At 45.4% G+C, this 22699-nt stretch overlaps 1 protein-coding gene and 1 long non-coding RNA gene across 4 annotated transcripts in view; one reads left to right on the forward strand and one right to left on the reverse strand.

Moving 5' to 3' along the window:
* Positions 1-22699, reverse strand: part of EXOC4 (exocyst complex component 4) — a 778194-nt gene that overhangs the window by 171477 nt on the left and 584018 nt on the right. The gene's annotated exons all lie outside the window — the stretch shown is intronic.
* Positions 19802-22699, forward strand: part of LOC140849853 (uncharacterized) — a 28567-nt gene continuing 25669 nt past the window's right edge. Inside the window, exon 1 of the long non-coding RNA XR_012132106.1 lies at positions 19802-22629. This is a non-coding gene — a long non-coding RNA (uncharacterized lncRNA). The remainder of the gene's footprint in view (positions 22630-22699) is intronic.

Consider the following 22699-nt stretch of genomic DNA (forward strand, 5'->3'; position numbering starts at 1 on the left):
CTCTACTGAGTGCCAACCAATAAACACACCTGGAAATGCGCAGAGCAGAACATTTACAATTCTCCTTTTCACTAGCAAAGGCAAGGTCTCTTCAGCAGGAGGCTGCAGTGACCCACGGTAGGGATTCATTAGGGAAGAGCTACAGATATATAAATCACCATGTCAGAGGAGGAAGTCCAACTGGACCCAGTGGGAGATGCACAGCACACACACATTTGTTCCACTCTTTGCAGGCTCACCTGTCTTTGGTGGCTCACACCATTTAACAATCAATTATGCTGACAAGTTTTCCTGCAGATGGTTTCAGCCTCAGTTACTCCTGCACCTCAGAGGTAAGATCTGGAGCCCTCTAAGGAGGAGAATGAGCAGAGAGTTTGGCTTCCATGAAAACAGAACATATGGAACTGTCTGGGGGAGAGACCAAGTGAACAAATGTGCAAGCGTGCACACATGAGGGAAAATTTCTTCAAGGGTAGAGATATAGCTCAGCTATGCCTCATACCGGGAGAGACAATAAAATTTGTGAAGAACTGATGAATTTTAAAAAGAAAATGTTATTTTTGACAAAATTGGCTATTTGTAAACCCAGCATTTGAGCTCATTCTAGGAATAAAGTTAACTGCTCTATATGACCTCTGCATGTTGACCAAAACAATATACAACCTGGGCAGAAACCAAATGGCTAGTAAACAGGAGACCCGGGTGCAAATGCGGTTTTAACACTGACTGCCTTGGCAATGTGGACTGAGTGATTCTCCCTTTTTGCAAGGGGTATGATATTCTTCATGAACCATGGGGCATCTCCACCCTGCCCACTGTAAAGGCGACTTGGGCTTTAACTCATTTTCCCAAGTTTAGGAGATGAGTCATTCATACTTATCTTTCCCAGATTTTAGTTCTCAAAGCACATTATTTGTGATTTGAGATTAGAAATTACCACAATGCATTCTGATGAACTAAAGTCAATGGCATTCCGCCAAAGTTTGTGTGAAAGTCACAGTAATAGAACCACCCACAGCCTGCCCAGGGAAGCAGCTCTTCTGAGTCTGGGAACTATTAGTGGTTCAAAAAAAAGAATACTGAAGATTTGATGCAGTTCCTTCTAAGACTATCTCTTCACACAGGAAACACCCACGCCACTCGGAAGGACACAGCCAACACATGTACAATAAATTCCAGACTTGAGGATTTCACCAACCAGGAAAAATAAATGGACCGATTAAAAATAGATCTGACTTTTAATTTTGCCCAGTTATGATCTTAAAACAAAAACAGATCACCTGCAACACCATTGTTTTTATAAAAGTATGGATGTTCTAACACCAAAAAATGGGGGGAAAGTAATAGGAAAAAAAGGACAGTCCTTTTCAAGAAAGTTGAATGGAAAACACACACACACACACACACACATGGACTATACTGAACTTACTTTATACATTTTCTGTAGATCCCACGTGGGGCTGGCTGGCCCGGGTTGGCGGACTTTGGGATCACTGCTCGAGGAGTAAGTGTCCACATGAACAGAGTACATGTTTTGCAGGTCACGATGCCTGATGAGTCATATATGTCAAAGAACAATGTTTCCCTGTTGTGACTGTTTTCAACTTCAGGGCGGTGTCGGTTTTGTTTTTAAGTGGGAAGTTGCCATTCTACCAAATCCAGACTTCATATTTATTCTAGAATTTCTTATTAGACTAAGGATGAGAACAGAGATGAGCTCACACGTTTTTAAAAGTAGGAGAAATTAAGTATACAAAGATTCAACTGTCATTAATTTATCTTTGGGTTGTTAGGTATAAAATTTTTAAAATACAAGATTAATACAAAACTCAAAAGTCCTAAAAGGAATAATGAAATTGTTCAAGAGGCTCTTAGGCGGGTAACTTAGGAGGCACTTTAAGAACATGCAGATATAATTTGGAAAAAAAACTCTAACGAGTCATAAAATTACCACAGTTCCCATGTAACTGAAAACAATAGAGCCTACTACAAAATATAGACAGAGTATTCAAATCATTTTAATGGTTTCTCATTTTTTTCTTTTAAACTCTCTGTTCCTTTTATCACTAAAATTTTTTTTAAATGAAAAGTAAAATGTCCCTGCTGCCCATTTTCTTCTTGTATTGTTTCCCTTTTGTTCTAAAAATGAGGGTAAAATTGAGTGCTTAGATCACTGAAGATTTCCAGATGGTCAGACAAACGAAGACTGGGCCTCCGGGGCTTGCGTTTTTTGCAGATAGGGACACACATCTCTCACTCAGCCTCCATGGCTCCTGTTCAATACAAATGTGATTTAGCCTAAGTACCTCCAGTTTGTGACAATGAAATCTCTGCCTAGAATGAGGATCAGAATTGGCTTAATTGCTTAAATCAAAATGGGAATTTTCTATGCATTTATAAAGTATCCCTTTATTTTCCTCATGTATACACCTGAAATAAAATATTAGAAGTTTATGTATTTTAATCTTCACAGCTTATTCTGACATATAAACTATTTTTCTTCTTATTTATCTGTCTCCCTTCCTGACGTCCACCTTTCCTCTGGTTTGTTAACCCTTCTCCTGGTAGAATAATAATAGAAGAGCTACTATTCTTGTATTCCAACCCCAGGCTATTCTTCCTCTTCTTTTATTTTCATGTGTTCCATTTGCTATTCTGCTTTCTGTCTTGAGCTCTCTAGCACATAATAAGTCTGCAGGTAAGAGCTGGATTACAACTGGGAGCATTTATTAAATGAGTGTGGATATATTGCTAGCTCAATATGCCAGGCACTATTCTAGGTTCTTTTCAAGCGGTTAACTCATTTATGTATGAGATGGATACGATTACCATCTCCAAAAATATGTAAGGCAGGCTAGCTGGAGGAAGAACTTTGTTGTCTTGAAGATAAATGGTCATTGCTGTGTCTCAAGATCACGAGGGACTGGAATGTTGGCAGAGGTAGAAGAGGACAGCACTAGTTGAAAGGAAAGGAGCGACACATAGCAGCAATTCACCGGAGAGTTCCACTTTGTTAGGGAAAGGTGCTGGGTTATATAGGAAGGGGCATGAATTGATTGAGGTGTCACTTCTACGGGGCTGGTGGCTGTTGGCTAGGTGCTGGGATTGGGAGGGGGGCGAGAGGTGACTGGGCTTCAGGTGGCGCCGGCGGGAACCGAGGACCCCAAAGAAAAGCCGGAAGTTTGCCATCTTACTGGTGGGGACCCTTCATTCCCCCCTTTCTCCTCTATGAGTTTGTGGACGTTGCTTTCTCTCTGGCTGCTTCCTGCTGAACAGGGGCGGAGAAGGGAGTGAGGGCTTGAGGATTGGGAGGAAAGGGTTGATAGGACTCCCCGCAGTAAGGACGAGTAGATGTGGACTTCTTCACGTTTGGAAATCAGTGAAGGTTCCCTGTAACCATAGGTTGAGGACCTGTTGATTCCAATGGTGCCAAGAGGATATGGGTGTCAGGAGCCAGGCGCCTGCGGCCATTGTTTCCAGGAACAGTTACCAGTGGAGAGAGGGGTCCATCTCAGCGTGTGGTGAGGAGGTCACCTGAGGGTGAGGGATCTTCTGTGGCCAGAAGCTGGTAGTTCCTGAGTAAAAGCTGGTTGAAAGCTTGATTAGAGATTTTTCCAACTTGGGATTTGATGAACTTTATTATACAGGGTAAGAAGAGACAGGAGAGAAGAATGATTATTATGGGGCCTGCAATGGGCCAGAGCTAGGTGAGGAGGGGGTTTGTTAGTATTGAAGAGAATGGGTTGGAATTGGAAGCAGAGTGGAGGCTGGAGGCAAGGCCGGTGAGTTTGGTAATGTCAGTTTCTACAATGCCAGATTCGTTGATGTAATAGCAGCACTCTTCCCAGAGGAAGACGCAGGTGCCGCCCTTCTCGGCTGTAAGCAGATCTAGGGCCCGCCGGTTTTGAAGGGTGACTTTAGCTAGCGAAGTGACCTGTCTTTGGAGAGAGGCTAGAGAATCGGCAGTGGATGTCAGGGCTCCCTCAAGTTTGGCGTTGAGATCTCTAACTGCCCATAGAGAGTGACCCAAGGCTCTCTCTGAAAACCCTGCCCCAATGGCTGAGGTGATCAAAGAGCTACTGACCATGATGGGAAGGAAAGCAGCTCTTTTTGTGCGCGAGGGCAAGGGAGTTTGGAGCTCAAGGAATTCTGCCATGCTGTAAAGTGTAAACTGTGGGATTAGGGTGACGAGAATGCAGGGTGTATCGGAGTTGAAAGGCAGTGAGTTGAAAAGACTGCCATTACACCAAAAGAAGTGTCCCGGTTGCGTAAAAGTCTTAGAGCCGGAGGTAGGGGTGTAGATAGAGAGGCAGTGAAGTGCGCTGGAGGGGGGGTGGAGTTGGGCCTACACAGTGGTGGATGGTGAGATTATCTGCGTATTCTGGTTCCCATAGGGGTATGTCTGCCAGGGGGCAGAGGGGTTGTCTTTCTGCATGGAAGGAGTAGTTGGAAATATTAAGGGGCACGGCGGCCAGCAGTGGGCGCTGTAGTGATGCACACAAGAAACAATTGGCGGTGTTAAGGGTGTGGTTGAGAAAGATGGTGGTGTCCTGAATGAGCTGTAACGAAGAGTAGGAGAAATGGGAAGAGGGGTGGGGATAAGAAGATGAAGAGGCGCTATCAAGAGTTTGGATAATGACTTTTTCGGAATGTCTGATATCTGATGCAACTTGAGAGATCTGGGAGTGAGAGGGAACATACTTTTGAGAGATATGAAGGGTACTGTGGGGGGTCGAGGACACCCCCCCATAGTAAACTGAGGCTGGGACTCTGGCAGCTCATCAAGAGTCCCAGGGATCTGGGATTGATAAGGAGAATGAGCCGTTGGGATATTTCATGAAACGGTTGGAGGAGTAATACTGTGGGTACTGGAAGTTACCCATGTAGTGAATGGCGCAAGACCAGTAGGGACATCTCCTGTAGGTGTCTGGCCATCGCCTGCAATAGGCTTGTTTTTGGTCATAGAGGAAGCAGAGGTAGGGAGAATAAGGGTAGCTGCTAGTGAACACTTCGGTGGAGGGAGGAAAGTGGAGGTATAAAGGCTCAGAGCAGCTCTTCAGAGGGCAGTCTGGTGTGGCAATGAGGGCAGTAACTTTTGTTTGATGCTGTGTGTAAGTCTGTCTGACTTTGAATCGCCATACAGAGGAGGCTGGGGTGGCGGGGAAGACAATAGGAATGAGGAAAAAAGCAAGAGAGCAGTAAAGGAGGAAAAAGTCATGATTCGGGTATGGATGGCAAAGGGGGTGAACGGGATTTTGGAGGAAAGAGGACAGTAAGGTCAGGAGTCTGGAGGGAGGGAAAGTCTATAAACTTTTGTAGGTTAAGAGATCTTTTAGGTGATGTGGGGACAGAATGGTAAGGGGCGCCCTGAATGTCAGTTTATGAGCTTCTTTCTGCAAGAGCTGCTAGCGGCTAATGCTCGTAGGCAGGGGGCCCATCCCTGAACTGTGGGGTCTAATTGCTTGGAGAGATAAGCTATTGGGGCAAAGGATGGGCCATAATATTGGCCTAGGACTCCTAGAGCTTGACTGGACCTCTCATGAATGTATAATGAGAAGGGCTTTGACAAATCAGGAAGATGGAGAGCTGGGGCTTCCACAAGGGCTTGACGGAGCTTAATGAAGGAGTGTCGGGGTGAGGAGGATAATGGTTCTTTAGGGGGGCCCTTGCTGAGGTCGTATAGGGGTCTTGCCAACAGGGAGAAGTTAGGGATCCACGCTCTAAAATACCTAGCCAGGCCTAGAAAGGAAAGGATTTCTGTCTTGGTTTTGGGAATGGGCAGGTCAGAGAGGAGCCATTTTCTGTCTAAGGTAATGGACTTTCTTTGTTGAGATAGAAGGAATCCGAGGTAAGTGACAGGAGGGGAAGAGATTTGAGCTTTGATGGGGGATACTCGGTAACTTCTGGAAGCTGGAAGGTTAAGTAGGGAGGCAGTGTCAAGTTGAGACTGTTCCCACGAGGGACTGCAGAGTAGAAGATTGTCCATGTATTGTAATAAGGTGGACTTGGAGTGATCATGATGAAAGTGTTTGAGGTCCTGAGCTAGGACCTGTTTAAAAATATGGGGACTATCTCGGAAGCCTTGTAGCAAAACTGTCCAAGTGAGTTGTTCAGAATGTCTTGTGTATGGGTCCGTCCAGGTGAAGGCGAAAAAATCTTGGGAGGAGGGGTCCAGAGGGATAGAAAAAAATGCGTCCTTGAGATCTAGGACTGAGAAGTGGGAGGCCGAGGCAGGGATCTGTGATAAAAGGGTGTATGGATTTGGAACTAAGGGATGGATAGGGACAACGGCCATGTTGATAAGGTGAAGGTCTTGGACAAGGCAGAAAGATCTGTTGGTTTTTTTAACAGCTAATATGGGGGTATTAAATGGGGAGTGAGTGGGTCTGAGGTAATTTTTGTTCAAGAGATCTTGAATGATGGGTTGGAGGCCTATGAGGGCTGAAGTGGTTAGGGGGTATTGGGCCTGACAGATATACTGAGAGGGGTCATGTAATTTGATAGAGGCAGGGGGACATAGGGCCATGGAGGGGCTTGTAATGTCCCAAACTTTGGGATTTACAGGGTGTATGAGGGCGGAACCAGAGCTTTCATTGGGTAGAGGGGGGTTGTCGGCTATGAGGGCCATCAGAAAGGGAGTACTGGGGGCTATGGGAGTGGATATAGTTATGGAAACGTGGAGGAGGGAAAGGTTGTCTCGTCCTAGTAAAGGGATGGGACACTGGGGCATAACTAGGAAGGAGTGGGAGAAAGGTATGGGACTGTCTAGGATTGTGCATAAAAGGGGGGGGTTTAATGGGAAAATCTGTTTACCTCCTACCCCGACTATAGGAGTAATGGCTGGCGTGGTAGGGCCCCGGTATTCTCACAAGACTGAGAAGGTGGCTCCTGTATCTAGGAGGAAGGAGATGGGGCGACCATCTACTGTTAAAGTAACCCTGGGCTCCTGTTTGGTGATGGAAATGGTCGGGCGAGAAGCCCCCAGGCCCTGTCAATCTTCTTCTGCCAGCCCCACTAGGATGGGGGTTGTTCGTCCAGCCTCCCCTTCGGGTGGTTGGGCAATCAGACCCCCAGTGGCCCTTTTTGTGGCATCTGGGGCATGGGGTGGTAGGAGATCTGGGGGAGGGGCACTCCCTTGACCAATGTCCCTCTTTTCCGCACTTGAAACAAGCTCCTGGGGGGGGGGCTTGTCTGTAGAGGGGTGCCCAGGTTGTGGTTTTATCAGCTGGGCCAACATCTGGAAATTGGCCTGATCAGCCTTTTGTTTACCGCGTTCTTTCTCCTCCTCCCGGTTATGGAAGACTTTAAAGGCTACTGTAAGGATCTCAGTCTGTGGGGTAGTGGGGCCCTGTTCTAACTTTTTGAGTTTAGCTTTAATGTCGGGGTAGCTTTGAGCTAGGAAGTATGTCATAAGGACATGTCTTCCTTCAGGTGTTTCTGGGTCCAGGCTGGTATACTGTAATGGGGCTTGAGTGAGTCTAAGACCTCGGAGGGCGTTTCATCTCTCTTTTGAATTATGTCTTGGAGCTTTTGAAAATTGACTACTTTACGAGCTGCCTTTTTCAGACCTGCTATTAAGCAGGAGGCAAAAATATCTCGAAAGCGGAGACTTACGGCGGGGTTATAATTCCAGTGTGGGTCTTGTTCGGGGACAGCAGTGGGGCCAGGGGGATAGGTGGGGTAGTCCTGTGGGTTTCCGTAGCGTGTGTTTGGGCGAAGTCCCAAACTTGTCTATGCTCTTCAGGGAGGAGAGTATTGGCCAGGAGCATGAAAATGTCATGATGTGTGAGGCTGTAAGACTGGAGGGTCCATTGAAACTCCCTGATGTATGTCGTGGGATCAGTGGAAAAGGAACTTAGGCGTTTCTCTAGTTGGGCTAAATCTCCTAAGGAGAAAGGGATGTGAACGCGCACGATGCCTTCGGATCTTGCTACTTCCCAGAGGGGGGTGATAATTTTGGGAGGCCCTCGAGAGCGAGTCTGATGGGGACTGAAGGGTTCTGGCTCAGTCTGTGGGGGAGTGACATGGTCTAGCCGTGTTTAGTCGAGCAGGTCCTGAAGTGCAGGAGGGGGGCAAAGAAAATAAAGAAAGACCCACGTGTCGCCAGCTAGCAGCCCAGCTGCTTGCCTCTGCTGCTCTAGTTGGGCTTGAACTCATGACTTTGAGGTTAAGAGTCCCATGCTCTACTAACAGAGCTACAGCAGGGCTCCAGTTAATTGCTTATGGAATGCGTTGTTTTCTATTCCTGCCACATCGGCAAGTGGGGGAAGGGCATAGCTAGAAGCAGGCGCAGTGTTTCTACACATCTTTAAGGTCTCCCTATTTTCAGAGTGAGGAGTCTTGGCAAGATATGTTTTTGTGGACAGATAACTTCTAAGGACTGCACCGGTTGTTCTCTAGCTTGTGCTTTCCCATGCTGCGTTCAGACATGGGGGAAGGTGCTTTCCCATTCTCCCTACAAACATGTGAGAAGACAAAGGCGGTCTCTAACAGGGGAGAAACAGGTGATGAGGGCAAAGACGGAGGAGGCCCTTGGGACCTAGTTAAAGGGGGAGCTGAAAGGCTCAGGCTTAATCTGTGGGGGACGAAGGCGGAGGAGGTGAGATGGGGGAGGAGATGGTGGGGAAGGAAGGGAGAAGGGCTGTTGTAGGAGAAGGGGAAGGGAGTGAACGGGAGGCTTCTGTGGGGGCAGCGGCTTGCAGGCTAGGAGAACTTGGGAGGGGGCTGGGGGAGGAGGAGGCGGAAAGCTTCGATATAGGGAATCTCCTTCCATTTTTTCAGGCGCTGGCAGTAGTTAAAAAGATCACGAGTGATGTTAGGATCAAGAGTTCCCCCTGCAGGCCATTGGTTGTTATTGTCTAGGGGGGTATGTCAGCTAATCTTGGGAGCAGTATTTACGGAGAAGTTTTGGTTTTATATCAGGCGTCAGGGAGAGGGTAGCCAGATGCTTGAGCAGGCATTCAAGAGGTGAACTTTCAGGGAGGGATGAGGAGGCTCCCATGGCTAAAGGACAGAGAAGGAGACAAACAGGGGAAGACGAACAGAGATCCTCGGACTGGAAGCAGACCACAAGGAGACAAAGGGCGTCCCCGATGATCCTTGGTGGTCTGCGGAAACTCGTATACGAGTTGGAATTTCTTAGGAAGTGTGGGTCGTCACCCAGACTTCCCTAAGAAGGCAGAGTGCCAGAGTCACGAGGTACTTAGCACTAGGCGTTTTCGGTGGACGGAGCAGAAGGAGGAGGGGGGGAAAAGGGAGCGTTCTCATCCACAAAGGAGTCACCTCGTTTATGGCTGTTGGAGGGAGGTGCCTGAGAGTCGGCCGCAGCCGTGAAGGCCTGAGGCGGGGATTTATGACTGTCGGAGGAGGGGCCTGAGCGTCCGCCGCAGCCATAAAGGCTTGAGGCGGGGATTTATGGCTGTCGGAGGAGGGGCCTGAGGGTCCGCCGCAGCCGGGAAGACCTGAGGCGGGGAGAGTTCCCTCCCCATCCCCGAGTGTCAGGGCCTTGCCGGACGATCACAGTCAATGGCACTGCGATAGCTCGGGGAAGAGTGGCCCACCCCGGGGAAATTTTGCTTAAAAACTTTCAACACTGATGGAAGGGACGGTGAATGCGTTTATGACTGTCGGAGGAGGGGCCTGAGCATCCGCTGCAGCCGTAAAGGCTTGAGGCAGGGATTTATGGCTGTTGGAGGAGGGGCCTGAGGGTCCGCCGCAGCCGTGAAGGCCTGAGGCGGGGAGCGTTCCCTCCTCATTCCCGAGCGTCAGGGCCTTGCCAGACGATCATGGTCAATGGCACTGCGATAGCTCGGAGAAGAGTGGCCCACTCCGGGGGGAAAACTTACCTAAAGGCCAGAGAGGAGTGGTGAGTGTGATGAGCCAGCGCCGGAAAAAGAGGATGAGGGCAAGCTGCTGCTGGTGTCGGGGGGAAGACGGGGCCCAGTTGGGGTGTCCCGTCTCCCGGGTTTCGGCACCAATGAAAGGAAAGGAGCGACACATAGCAGCAATTCACCAGAGAGTTCTGCTTTATTAGGGAAAGGTGCTGGGTTATATAGGAAGGGGCATGAATTGATTGAGGTGTCACTTCTACGGGGCTGGTGGCTGTTGGCTAGGTGCTGGGATTGGGAGGGGGGCAAGAGGTGATTGGGCTTCAGGTGGCGCCAGCGGGAACTGAGGACCCCGAAGAGAAGCCGGAAGTTTGCCATCTTACTGGTGGGGACCCTTCACTAGTGACTGGTAATGTGAGGGTCAGTGTTAAACAACTGGCTCTGCAGGGAGATGAGGGAGTCCTGACTTGTAGTGGTTGCTGTTTTCCCTGTGTACACATTCCCACTATGGCCACACTCGGGCTACCAATGTGCTGTCCCTCAGCTCAGAGTTGGGAAGAGAAGTCCAGTAGACACACAGTAATGGAATCTGTCTACCATCAGCTAGAAAAGATGTAAAACACCAAGAGCAGAGATAATACTAAAATGTAGCAAAATAATCAAGAAGTGATGAGTCTGAGTGTTTAGTGCCTCTGAATATTGCTGAACTTACTTTTTAACAATGGCTGTGTTTAATAACTGGCTCACAAAATTTCTGAAAGTTTAACAACCAGCTCTTGGAACCCGTGGGAGCCAGCTCCTTCCTGCACACCGCTGAGTGTGACTACCCACATGCAGCTATTCTCAAGTAAGTGGATGCGCAGGGTGCCTGCAGACTTGATCTTCACAATGTCCCAAATTTGTCATCACTAGGAAATACATGTGGTAAGAGGGAGAGAAATGAAAATGGTAAGAGTTTACGAAAACAGAATATCCACTCTAATCTGATGAATGAAGAGGTCAACTATGAAAAAGAGCTTGAGAAGATGAATTCAGAGAAGGCCTGAGTGTGTTTCTCTAACATGCTACAGGCCATGAGTGGCAAACAAAAACACACTGTGGAATCTTGCCACCCACAGTCATGCCCTCCAAGTGAGGGTCCTGCTTTTTCCTTCTCTGTTCCACATAGACCCTTGATGCATGGAAAACAAACAGAGGTCAAGAAGGAGTAGAGAACATTCCATGACACGACAAGCTTTAGGGGAGCACTGAGGATACATACACTTTGTAAGAAGAATGGCAGATTCGGGAATTTAAGCTATATGGCACTGAGAAAAATCTGCACGGCAAGCTCTGAAACAGAGAGAAGAAGTCAGATACCATAGGGCACAAGAATCTTTGAAAAAGCCAGTCTGTTTCACTCACCAAGCATTCCCCAGAGTCAAGCAGAGTCTAGTGCAATCATATTCAGTATTTTTTTCACTAAATGAATTTCTACTGTATCTGTTCCATGAGGTAACTGCCTTTGAATTCTTGTCACTTGAATACAAAGGGATGCTTGTGTGTATGCGAGTGAGAACTGTTTTTTATGGAAAACTCTTGTCTTTTTCTTTGATGCTGAAGATTCTAGTAATATTTGAAAATGCATGAGCTCAAAAAGGCAGGCGCAGGTAAAATTTCTGACCCCCAGCTCTTCATGTAACCTTACTAGGTACAGTACTATATAGAATTTGATGTATATAGCTCTTATCAAATGCTTGCTGAATTGAAGGATTAGTGCAAGATCCGTCTCATTACTCCAACCTGCCAAATAATGGGCTATTTTGCTAATTGACACCTGAACCCTGAACATATAATTACAACTGGCAAAGCTACACAGCAGAGGACCTTAGGTCAGAACATCAGCCAGCTTTAGATCCCAAGTGGCAAACTGCAGATTGGACTGAGTGTTAGTTAACACACTTCTCACTTCTATAATTGCAAAGAGGAAGCACAGCTGTAAGCCTCAGGTTGGCTTTGGCAAAGCCAATACTGAGATTGGGCCCCTTCAATTGCAGTGGATATTGTGTTTCTGCTCCCCTGGTCCACATTTACTAAGGCAGTTAAGGATTTCCTGCCATAAAATTCCGGTTTAGAGGAGGGATCCTACCTTCTGCTATGGGTGATGTGGTGCAGCTTGAATATGGAAAAATAGAGTAGCTATGTTTAATGAAGAACCTTTATCAACTTCTTTTTCCAGATCATTTAGTGAATATTCTTGTGCATATTGGAAAACACTGCTAAGGAGATGTGAACGAAGAAGAAGGGCGTGGGAGGAACTAACCTTTCTTAAATACCTCCTGTATGCCAGGGATTATGCTAAGCAAGGCGTCATCACATTCTGTTCTAATACGCCTCACTTTACAGAAAAGACAGGGAAGCTTCAGAAAAGTTAAGTTCCTTGTCCAAGTAACAGGGTTGGTAGGTGGGAGGGGTGGGGACAGAGCTGCCCTCAGACTGACTCTATCCCAAAGCCTGTGCTCTTTGCATTATACCAGATGGCAACTTGAATCCCAAATTCTCAGGCAAGGCCCTGGCATGAAGGAGCCAGCAGTCTAGTTTTAGTCTTCTTGAAAGACATATACCTAGAAATTCAGCTTCCCATGACATAGAGACAAGTGCTTTTCATCACAGCCCGAGATGCTCTGGAAAGACCTAGAGCCACATTAGAATCTGACTTGGGCCTTCAGAGAAGGCAGGTAGAGAAGTTGGACTTCCACGGCATGGGAAGGTGGGAAACACAGGGGACACGCAGTCTACATTCCTCCAGCTGCCTGAGGGGCGCGGCAGGGCCGGGCCTTCTGAGTGCAGGTGTGGGAGCAGGAGTGAGAAGGATGTGCTTTTCACTTTGGGCTAAAAAAGCCAGACTGCACATGCACAGGTATTCTTTTTTTCTCTTTCCCTCCCCAAATCTCACCAAAATGACAACAAAGAGATTATTTCTAACTGACATATAAACCTAGATAAACAAAGGAGAACAGGAGGGAGAAGACACAAGCAACATGAGTCTGGAAGCTGGAAAGCAGATCGGATTCAAGGAAGTGGAATGCTGCGGCAGTAGTGGGAAGGCTGAGAAACAGGCCACCCCAACTGCGGATTCCCGGCAGCCCAGGTACACCTGGGTGTGGGAGCAGAGGGAAGGGGCGGGGGGTACTGGGACTAGCTAAGTCTATTTGACAGGTCCTCAGGCCCCAGAGCCCTCCCCACACTGGATAAAAGGATGGATTCTCCTCCACCCTGGCAAAAAGCTGAAGGTTTATTCTCTGGAAAGGGTAAAACGGAGGGTCTCTGGTACAGTATGAACAACTAAGAATGGGGAATTAAGTGAATTCATGAATATCAGATGCCAAGAATCCCGAGCCTTCTCATCTTCTTCCCATTTGGCTTCCTGGGTGTTGGCAGTGAGGCCTTCAATCTCCAGACAGCCAGTTAGAGAATCTTTCTGGATGGGGCTGGGTCAGACAACTGACATTGGAGGTTTCCCAGACAAATGGCCCAGCCAAATCTTCATGGTTCTAGGACCACAGGAAGCTAGGAAGTGAGATCAGGATGATAAATAAAGAGCTCTTGTCCTTACTATTTGAAAAAGAGAAAGGATCTCTGTGAACCAAACTCCATATAGAATGATTGCTAAAAACAGCTTAAAGTATTTTAATTTATTTATAAAAGAAAATTTCTGTTTTTTCACTTTCTGTGTTCTTGGCAATTATTTAGATTACCAAATTGATGAAATGAGATGAAATTCATGCTCGTTTAAGTAAGAAGGCCATTAGCACACATGCTTTAAAGATCCCTTGGAACCATATATTGTCAGCTAACATACAGAGTGCAGAGCACAAGTCATAATCTTCCTTTAATTAACTTAATCAATACACATTTGCTCAGGGCTTTACTGAAAAGACCTGGTCTCTTTTAATATGCACGCCTACCTCTGAAGTTTCTAAAAATTAGTCTTTGGCAGGTCCAAGTAAGTGATTAGTTTTCCACTGTCATCCTACAGGTCATATCATGTATCACATTTAAGTGAATGTGGCAGCATAATCGGAGAGACTAATTTTTGCTCTAACTTCCACAGGAAACTTGGGGTGGGGGGACTCAGAAGAGATTTTTCTCCTTCTCTGCTCCCATTTGTAAAAGAATAACCAAATTTTTGGCTCCCCAGGATGACTTAACAGCTTCCTTTTGTTTCAAGGAACTCCTGCCAAAGAAAATCTACCACCCAGGTCTCAGGGGAGGGAGTGGGAGATGGCCTTACATGCTTTGAAAGGGTCATTGGCAGTGATGGGGATGATAACACTGAACTTATTATCGAGTGCTGACAGCTGTGTTAGAAAGTGTTCATATTAATACATAAGCTGGAAATTTACATACGAATTTACTTAATCCTTACAACAACCCTGTGAAGGTACTATTATTGCCATTTTACAAAGGAGAAAGCACAAAGAGGGTGGGAAATGTGCCCAAGGCCAGCTAGTAAGTGGCAGAACCAAGACTTGAACCCAAGCAATCTGGTTCAGAGCCCAGTGGCTTAATCACTCACGGTGATTCCTAGACTGTCTAGGAATCCCTGAGTGAGGAGCTATAGTTTCTGTAAGTGGCTGAATCACTGGCCATACAGGGCCCCAGCGGGATCACTGTTGGGGTGGTGCAGAGATGTTCAGGAGCCCAGCACTGTGCTGTTGCCAGGACAAGCAGCAGGGATGGACTTTGGTCGGCCTGGGAGGAGAGACTGCAGGGCACAGCAGAGCCAAATGTCTTCAGACCCACTGAGGGGACTTGCGAATGAGCCACTCAGCAAAGACTACAACGGACAGAGTCCACAGTTTGTCAGACATCTGTCTTCACCAGAGAAAGTTGCGTACCTCTTGCAAAGCTCTACAGCTCAAAGCTTCAGAGCACACACCCGCTCTCAGATTCAGAGATGAATCAAAATGAGTTCTACTCTGGAACAGGGAGAGAAGTTAATCAAATTGGAAAGTACTTGTCAGAGTTGAGATTCCGTGGAAGAAGGAAGCAGCAATGCCCCAGAAGAACCAATCGCCACTGACCAGGCCGCATGGGTGCAAGGCCGCGCCAGCTGATATCACCACCTTCCAATCTCCCCCGGGTTCCGCAGCTGCACTCAATTGCCCACTCTTGCCACATCTGGGCCTTGGGGACTTTTCTTCCCCCTCCCTGAAATGGTCACCTGCCTAGTACACTCCTGCGCAATCTGCAAGATCAAACGTCAGCCTTCTCCAAAGCCTTTCCTGATTTTTTTCCCCCAAGTTAATCACTCATTCCTTTGTGCTCCCATAGTACTTTGAACAAACCCTTTCTGTTTATCTCCCTCTATTCCTTAGCTCCCTGCCCCCCAATATTTCATCGAAATTAGATCTCAAGACACATGAGGCCCCTCATATATTGAGCGGCTAAATACTGTCTGGTGTCCACTAAGCCGAGGCCTGAAGGAGGAAGGAGGTGGCGGGTAGTGGGCAGAGGCAAGAGTCACAAAGGTTGGATTCACCCCCCGACTGGGCCAATGACTTACTCTGTGATCTTACAGAATCACTTAATTTCTCTCAGCCCCGCCGTTGCTGTAAAGATTAAATGAGATCACTTCTATGAAGAGCACAGTCCCCTCTTCATAAATGTTAGCTGAATTAATGTCATTAATTCATGAGGAAAAGCTGAGAGATGAGTATATTCTTTATTAAGAAAACATGCATAGCAAACTAGACGTCTCCAAGTTCACAATAACTGGTCAGTAACAGAGGACTCGTAATAGAGCACCTAGGAAACCAGTATTTCTATAGCAAAATGAATAAAAATAAACACAAAAATGCAAGAGGTGGGAAGACAATGTAGTCCAACTGAATGTTTAGAGTATTACCACAATTTAACAGAACTGCTGGCATACAGGAATTTATGTATCATTTCTAATTATATAAGAGGACTCCAGAGGTTTTCACTGCAAAAAAATGACATTCATGTTTTCATATGTTTGTTAAACACATTGCTGATGGATTTTCTAATCTTCATTTCTACCGATATAAGGTTTCCCTTGTTTTTTTAAAAGGAATTAAAACAAGGAATTCATTTAAAAAGAAAAAGCTTAGAAAACATAATCTGATTGGGCAAATTAAATCAGTCAAGATAAAAACTTTGTTTTATGAAAATATAAATTTATTTTAGGAAAAATATAAAGTATTATATAATGCCAAACATCTTTCTATATATACATATATAATAATCCTTCACTATTTACTTGCATTTTTAAACAATGCAAGTAAATTTCTCAAAATCCCAATCCCTAACAGGTGAATTATTTATTTCAAAATGATATTTAATAAAACAAAATTCCAATACAACCATACATGTTATATCAATTCTTATGCTGTCATCTCTGACGATTATTGTAAGATAATTGATACATTCCTGCCTTTAGGAGTAGAATTCAGAGATATTAAGTAACCCCATAGTGACTCATTACAAATTAATAATTCACCATTATTAATATTAATCTGTTTAGCAATAAAGCTTTACCCTTAAAGGCTATCATGGCAGGCAGAGCAGTTTGTACCCCATTAAATGGCTCCAAACAAGCATGCTGTTTAATGCTTTTTCCAGATTCTCTTACAGAGACTAGCAGCTATTAATTCTCAATGCTTGGAATAAAAAGTAGTAGCAGACTCTTACTGTTGTCAGTTTCTGCAACTGCTGATTTGCTGTTTCTTAAAATAATGTGAACCAGAAAATCAGATAGACAAACTTTTCTGGAATAAATAGGCTTTTACTGAGGGTCTATGGCTTTGTACAGCATAAGAGCTTTAAAAGTACCTAGGTTCACTTATGACCACCATTTATGTAACTCAGAAGCTTTCAGTTTTGCTTATACTAATCAACTTCTGGTCCCTAATCAATCAAGTACTCAGAGGAAATAAAATGCAACAGCATTACTAACCTCTCCAATAACAGTAAGCCAGGTATGCAAAAAGTCCTGTGAATACTCTGATGAATAAGATAGGATTCATGATATGGATGTATCTTTTGTATCTTGTTGAAATTTAAGTCTTGAAAGCAGAGCCTGGTCTTTTTTGTATAACTCTGAGCACCTAGCATTGTGCTCTGTACATAGTTAGCAATCAGTTATTATTTGTTTCTTGAAATGACCATTGCTTTGTGAGGGAGGTGACAGCTGAGCTGGTAATGTTTGAATATTTGGGAATGGGTAGAAGGGCCTTCCTAGGAGAGAAAAGTGAAGGAGCAAGAAAATAAAAGCAAGAATGGTGGCAGCACATGAGGGAAACAGGAAGCAGCTGAGTTCGGCTAAGGTACCTAAATGATTTCTAGTTTTATACATATACATATATAATAGAAACATACACATGTTAACATTATGGATACTATGCATATAGCTCATTCAGCTAGATCATGAGATCATAGATGCATGTGGAGGCTCTTTTCCAAGTTTAAAGTGGTTTGCTCAGGGTATTATTTTTTTTTCAAGACCTAAAGAATTTAAATTTCAAGACTGAAACCTGGAAGCAAAGAAGAAAAAGAGAAATTGCATCTGTTAGCACCAATGTGCGTTGACCCTATACTAGATACTTTACTATCTGATCATCTTCAATTCACCTCTGAAACACTACGTTCCTCAGCATGAAGCCAAAACTAGTAAAAAATATCTGTCCAAACGCACATAGCACGACAGCGTGATGGGGGCGGGAGAGGGGGCTAGGGAGGGATTTGCTTCCGATTTGTTTTTTATGGGTTCTCCTTCCGCTTGCAGCGGCCAACGATGCACATCCCTGGAGTCACCAGAACTGAAGTTTTTCCTGGTAAGTGGCACTTTTTAGGGATGAGGAGTTGCTGTCTCTTCCCCTTTCCTCCTCAGAACTTTTAGCCTGATGATCTCTCATGTTCTGTTAACTTGACTGTGTGATATGTTGAAACTCTGTGAAAAATGAGGCTTAGAAAGGGAAAGTGGGCTGTCCAACACTAGCAAGTCTGTGTCACCGGCTGTTTGCTGAATGCAGCCATTCTCAGGTATATTTCTGACCCACACAGTTCACGGCTTAGGGCTGGGGTCTTCTCAAGGACACATGGGCACTGCTTTACAGGTTCTGGATTTTTTCAGAGGGAAAAAAACAAATCTATGATGCTGTTGGACTTCAGAATCCTATCCAAAAAGCCAGCATTGTCAAGTTTGAACTATATGAAATTGCCAATATTTGACCTTACTTAGCCCTAATAGAAACATTCCAGATGTGCTCTAAGGAATTTTCTAGTTAGCTTCTGGCTCTGCTTTCCAGATGGTGAACACAACTCTTTGTTACTAAATTTCCTACATTTTAAAAAGCTTCAAGCACACAGAACAGCAGCAACATTGACTATTAACACCTAAAAGTGCACAGAGCGGTTTTCATCCAGCACCTTGTTTTATCTTCACACTCCTGCACATCGAAAACACACAAAAGTTCCATTCTTTTTCAACTCTTAACACTCAGAGCTGAACCTCTCCCGTTAGGCCATTTATTCTTTCTCTAGAAGGATTCTGTGGCTTTACTCTCAACCAAACTGCTGTAACTGATCAAGGACGGCGTGAAGGCAGCTCCCTAGTCCTCGTCTTCAGCATGACTTCCCTCCAGTGCTAATGACTGTAAGTCACTATCCTGTGAATAAACCCACTTAGGTCTGCTAATGCCAGCTGCAGGCAGGAAATTAAAGTAAATGGAGAGCCAGGAGCTGCAGCAGTTTCAGTGTGGGACCCGGATCCAAGGGACAGGCATCCATTAACCAAGCAGAAGCACTTGCAAGCCCAGCGGGAGCCAGCGGCTCCCTGCTGGGAAACAGAAATTAACTTTGTGAGGAGATAATTCGTCTTTAGATGGTTGTCATATTCAGAACAGCTCTCTGGGTGAGGGGGTGGGGAGAGAGGGAGGAAGCTGCTGACAACATGGCCACACATAAAAAAGAGCATATCAGAGAGCCAGGTGGGCCTGAAGATTGAGATTCTGTCTTGCCACCTCTGGGACATGTGCTTGAGATGTAGCTGGGGCTGTGGGGCCGTTTACCTTGAACCCCTGCTTGGAAAAGTGAAGACCTGCACAAACAATGGTCCGAGCTTTCATTCAACCCAAGTGGATCTATGAGACAAGTGAAATGAGGTCCTTGGAAAACAAATTGTGCCAGGGGGTGGGGATCTGGCAAAGTTTTAGCAGGGGGAAGAGTCAAGTATCCAGAGGCCAAAGATGGCTGCAAAGAGACCTGCTGGATTGCAGGCTGCCACAAAATCAGCCATCAGAATCTGAAAGGCACCCTAGGATTGGCCAGCAAGCAGCAGCAAGATGGCACTTGCTGTTCAAAACAGATGAAGCGTAAGAGATGCCTAAGGCTGCGACCCCATTTTGACTAACTTGAAAATAATTTATTATTACTGGGTTTGGATTAATAGACATAGGGTAAAAGTACAGGAAAACTCTGGTGTTTATGAGCTGAACCAGACACCATTCCATTTCAGAATTAACATCTCTCAAGCACTGGCACAATGCCAAGTCCCCTACCCTCAAGGGGTTTCCAAGATGTGTGATTCCAAAAGGTACTCAGAGTGTCTTATCTTCATCAGAGCCATGTGGCAAACAAAATTACTGTTTAGTCTCAGGTTAGTAGAAGACAACCATCCAGGTGGAGGTGTTATTTTAAGAAATGTTCTACTTTGCATTTCTGGCTTTAGATAAGACCCTATCAAGCAAGGAACTTGAATCAAGATGGGTTAAGAAGTCTGGAGGGGCAAAATGCAAGTCGAGTTGTGAATTTCATACAAGCTACAATAATTGGCTACTGCCCTACCAATTCCAATTTATGGTTATCATTATAAATGTGAGTGATACCTATGAAGTACTACAATATAAAAGATGATAAAAATCATGCATGTATCAACAGACTTTTTCTGAGCATCTATGTATTAGCTAGGAGATGCACATGCAGTAGGAATCCAGCCTCCTTGTAATCAAGGAATTCACATACCTGCAGATGACAGAGAAGTAAACAAGCAATTACAAAAGAGGTGATGTCACACTGTCGGTAAATGGCAGAGCCAGGAATAAGACCTGCGCAATGTGCCTTCTAGACTTAGCCATTATCATGTTCGTACAACTCTAAATCACTACAGCATCACGCAGGTATTTTCTCATTTACGATTGCACTGATAACTTAATCTGCACAGAACTTAACGTTCATAATGTACTTTTATATGCATCACTTATTTAATGTCCATACTGATCTGTAAGGGTCAAGTTAGTATTAGTCCCATTCTATAGATTAGGAAACTAAGTCTCAAGGAAGTGAGGCTTCCTGTGAAGGTCATGCTGCCAGTGAGTGGTAAGGCTGAGAGTGGACCCCAACTCTAGTTCCAAAGGCCATGCTTTCTTAACTGTATGGGCCGGTAATATCAATATTCATGTAGGGTTTCACTTTACATGTTCCAAATCATTTAATCTTCCAGACAACACTGTAAGGTAAACATCTCAGATTACAGGTTAAGGAATTAAGGCTCAGAGGTGTAAAGAGACAGGATCCATTTATACAGCCAATAAGTAGTGAAGCTAACGGGTTACAACGAGTTGCCAGACTCTAGATTAGTGCTTTTCCACTGCAGTCTGTATAGGGTGTAACTGCTCACCAAGGTTCTCGAGTGCAAAGTAGAATGCAGGGTTAACTACTTTCACTGGCAGATGAACATGGGGAGCTGACTTCATGTCTACTTTCTTATCACTAGTTACTACTACCCTCTCCCCAAAGAAAAAGGTACACGCTATACTTTTCAGAATTGTTCATCATTGTATATTATCTTAAGAGTACTATTATCTCATCACTTGGGCACTTAATGCAGAAAAATGAATCTGGAGATTTGAAGCTTATAGACTAAAATATAGATCCCACTGCCCTAGGCTCAAAGCCAACATGTCTCCAAACTCAAATGTGCTGGGACCTTAGAATCAAGATAAAGATTCAATCCCACCTGCCTGGTAAGTGGAAGACATAAAGATATGGGTGCTGTCACATCTTCTTTTTATATCTGATGGGTTAGAAGAAATCATCTAGCGTACCTTCTGTAGCAGAAAAGCAGTGAAAATAAAACACAGGTGAAACAAAGTTGGTTTTCTGGTTTAGATTATTATATTATTTCAGGTAGACTTGTAGTTTAAGAGGGGCTGAGAGAGGAGTAAAAGTAGCAGAATTGCTCTTTTAAATGCCTGGGAGAAGGTGTACATGAGAAACCACTGTCTGCTTCTCTTTGCTGGAAAAAAGCTGACTTGGCAGAGCCTTAGGACTGGGAAGAGGAGCCATTTATGATACAGCAACCAGCTGGAGGGCAGTGTGTACTATCTACCTACTTCCTGCAAATGAGAAACACATGGCGACACTGAGAGACTCACAAGAAGTAGGGATAATACACTGCACAAGTCTCTAGCTTATGGTAGAGAACATAAGGACTTTAATTAATGCCAATAGGCAAGTTCTTTTTTTAAAACTGGGCTCTAGGGTGCCCAAGGGCCTGGAGGGCAAGGAGGCCACACTCAAGAAGAAGAAATGGCCAGGAGGGGCTATTTGAATAGGGATGGGGTAGGAGTTAAGAGTCTCAAAAATTTAAAGTGCCTCAGGGTCCCACAGAGTCTCTCAATTTTGCTGATAGCTGCTCTTGTGTTTTAAACATAAAGTATCTGTTGAGTGGATTAAAGCAATGAATTGAATTCCCGAGGCTCCGATTACCTTTCCCTTTGCCAGTTTTTATCAGCAAAGATCAGTAAGACTGTCAGATCACATGTAAACTTCTTCTCTCTTGCATTCTTCCTAGCTTCAGAGCATATAAAGAACAAACTCAATTTTTTTTTCTTTTGAACATCTGAATCCAGGAGGAGAATGTGCTAGAAAAATACTTAGTAACCAGGAGACCGGTAAGAGAGGACACGTATGACAGGGAGCACTGTCCTCAGTCTCTGAAGGCACTTTGCTCCCTCAGGCCCCTAGGTCCCTACCTGCCCTGTGCCTGTCACTCTCAGCTGTATCTTGACTCCTTATGGAACAGGAAGCTGGACAGCCAGTGTCTAGAATGGCAAGTGGAAAATGACACTGCTGATGTGTCATTATGAGTCCTCTCCTGGCAGTCAAATGGGCTGGCACGGTTCACACATGCCCTCTGGGATGAGGCGGTGCTACAGGCTCCTGGTGAGGGCTGCTTTTTCCATGACCCCCATCTTGAGGGTCCAGCACTCTGCCCCTGTAAGGCACATTAAACACAGTGCATCCCCCAGGGGCTGTGAACTGCTGGAACCTGTCAATGGGTCCCTGTGCGCTCACAGACAGGTCAGACAAGAACATACCGGGAGGCCGAGCTCTCTGAGCAGGGGGCAAAGCCAGAGCTCGAAAGGGCGCAACACATGCCACTCGGCCCACACGAGCTGGCAGGTTCTTCAGAGGCTATGCCTGGCCAGGAATGAGAAATGTCTCCAGAACGGGATGTCCTGTCCTGCTCATGATTACGAACACGAACATGCAGCAAGGGTTCCATAAGCACCGCCAACTGGACCAAACCGAATCAGGATGTCCAGGCGTGGCAGCACTTGAGAATGTGCCTCAGCCTGATGCTGAGCCACTCGGATGTTTGGGCAAAGTGATTTTCTTTCCTCAGAAAATACAGGTGACGATTATCACAACAGAGGAGATCTTGACAATAACTATTAAGAATAAAGAGGCTGATGCCAACAGAACCTAGCTAGCTGTATGGAGCAGGTGTTGGCTGGTGAGTAAGCACATAGTTAACTTTGGTGTCGTGCTAAGAATGGCACTGTCCCCAGGAAGCCCATGACTGA

The sequence above is a fragment of the Manis javanica genome, chromosome 6, assembly GCF_040802235.1.
Source record: "Manis javanica isolate MJ-LG chromosome 6, MJ_LKY, whole genome shotgun sequence".
Lineage (NCBI taxonomy): Eukaryota > Metazoa > Chordata > Mammalia > Pholidota > Manidae > Manis > Manis javanica.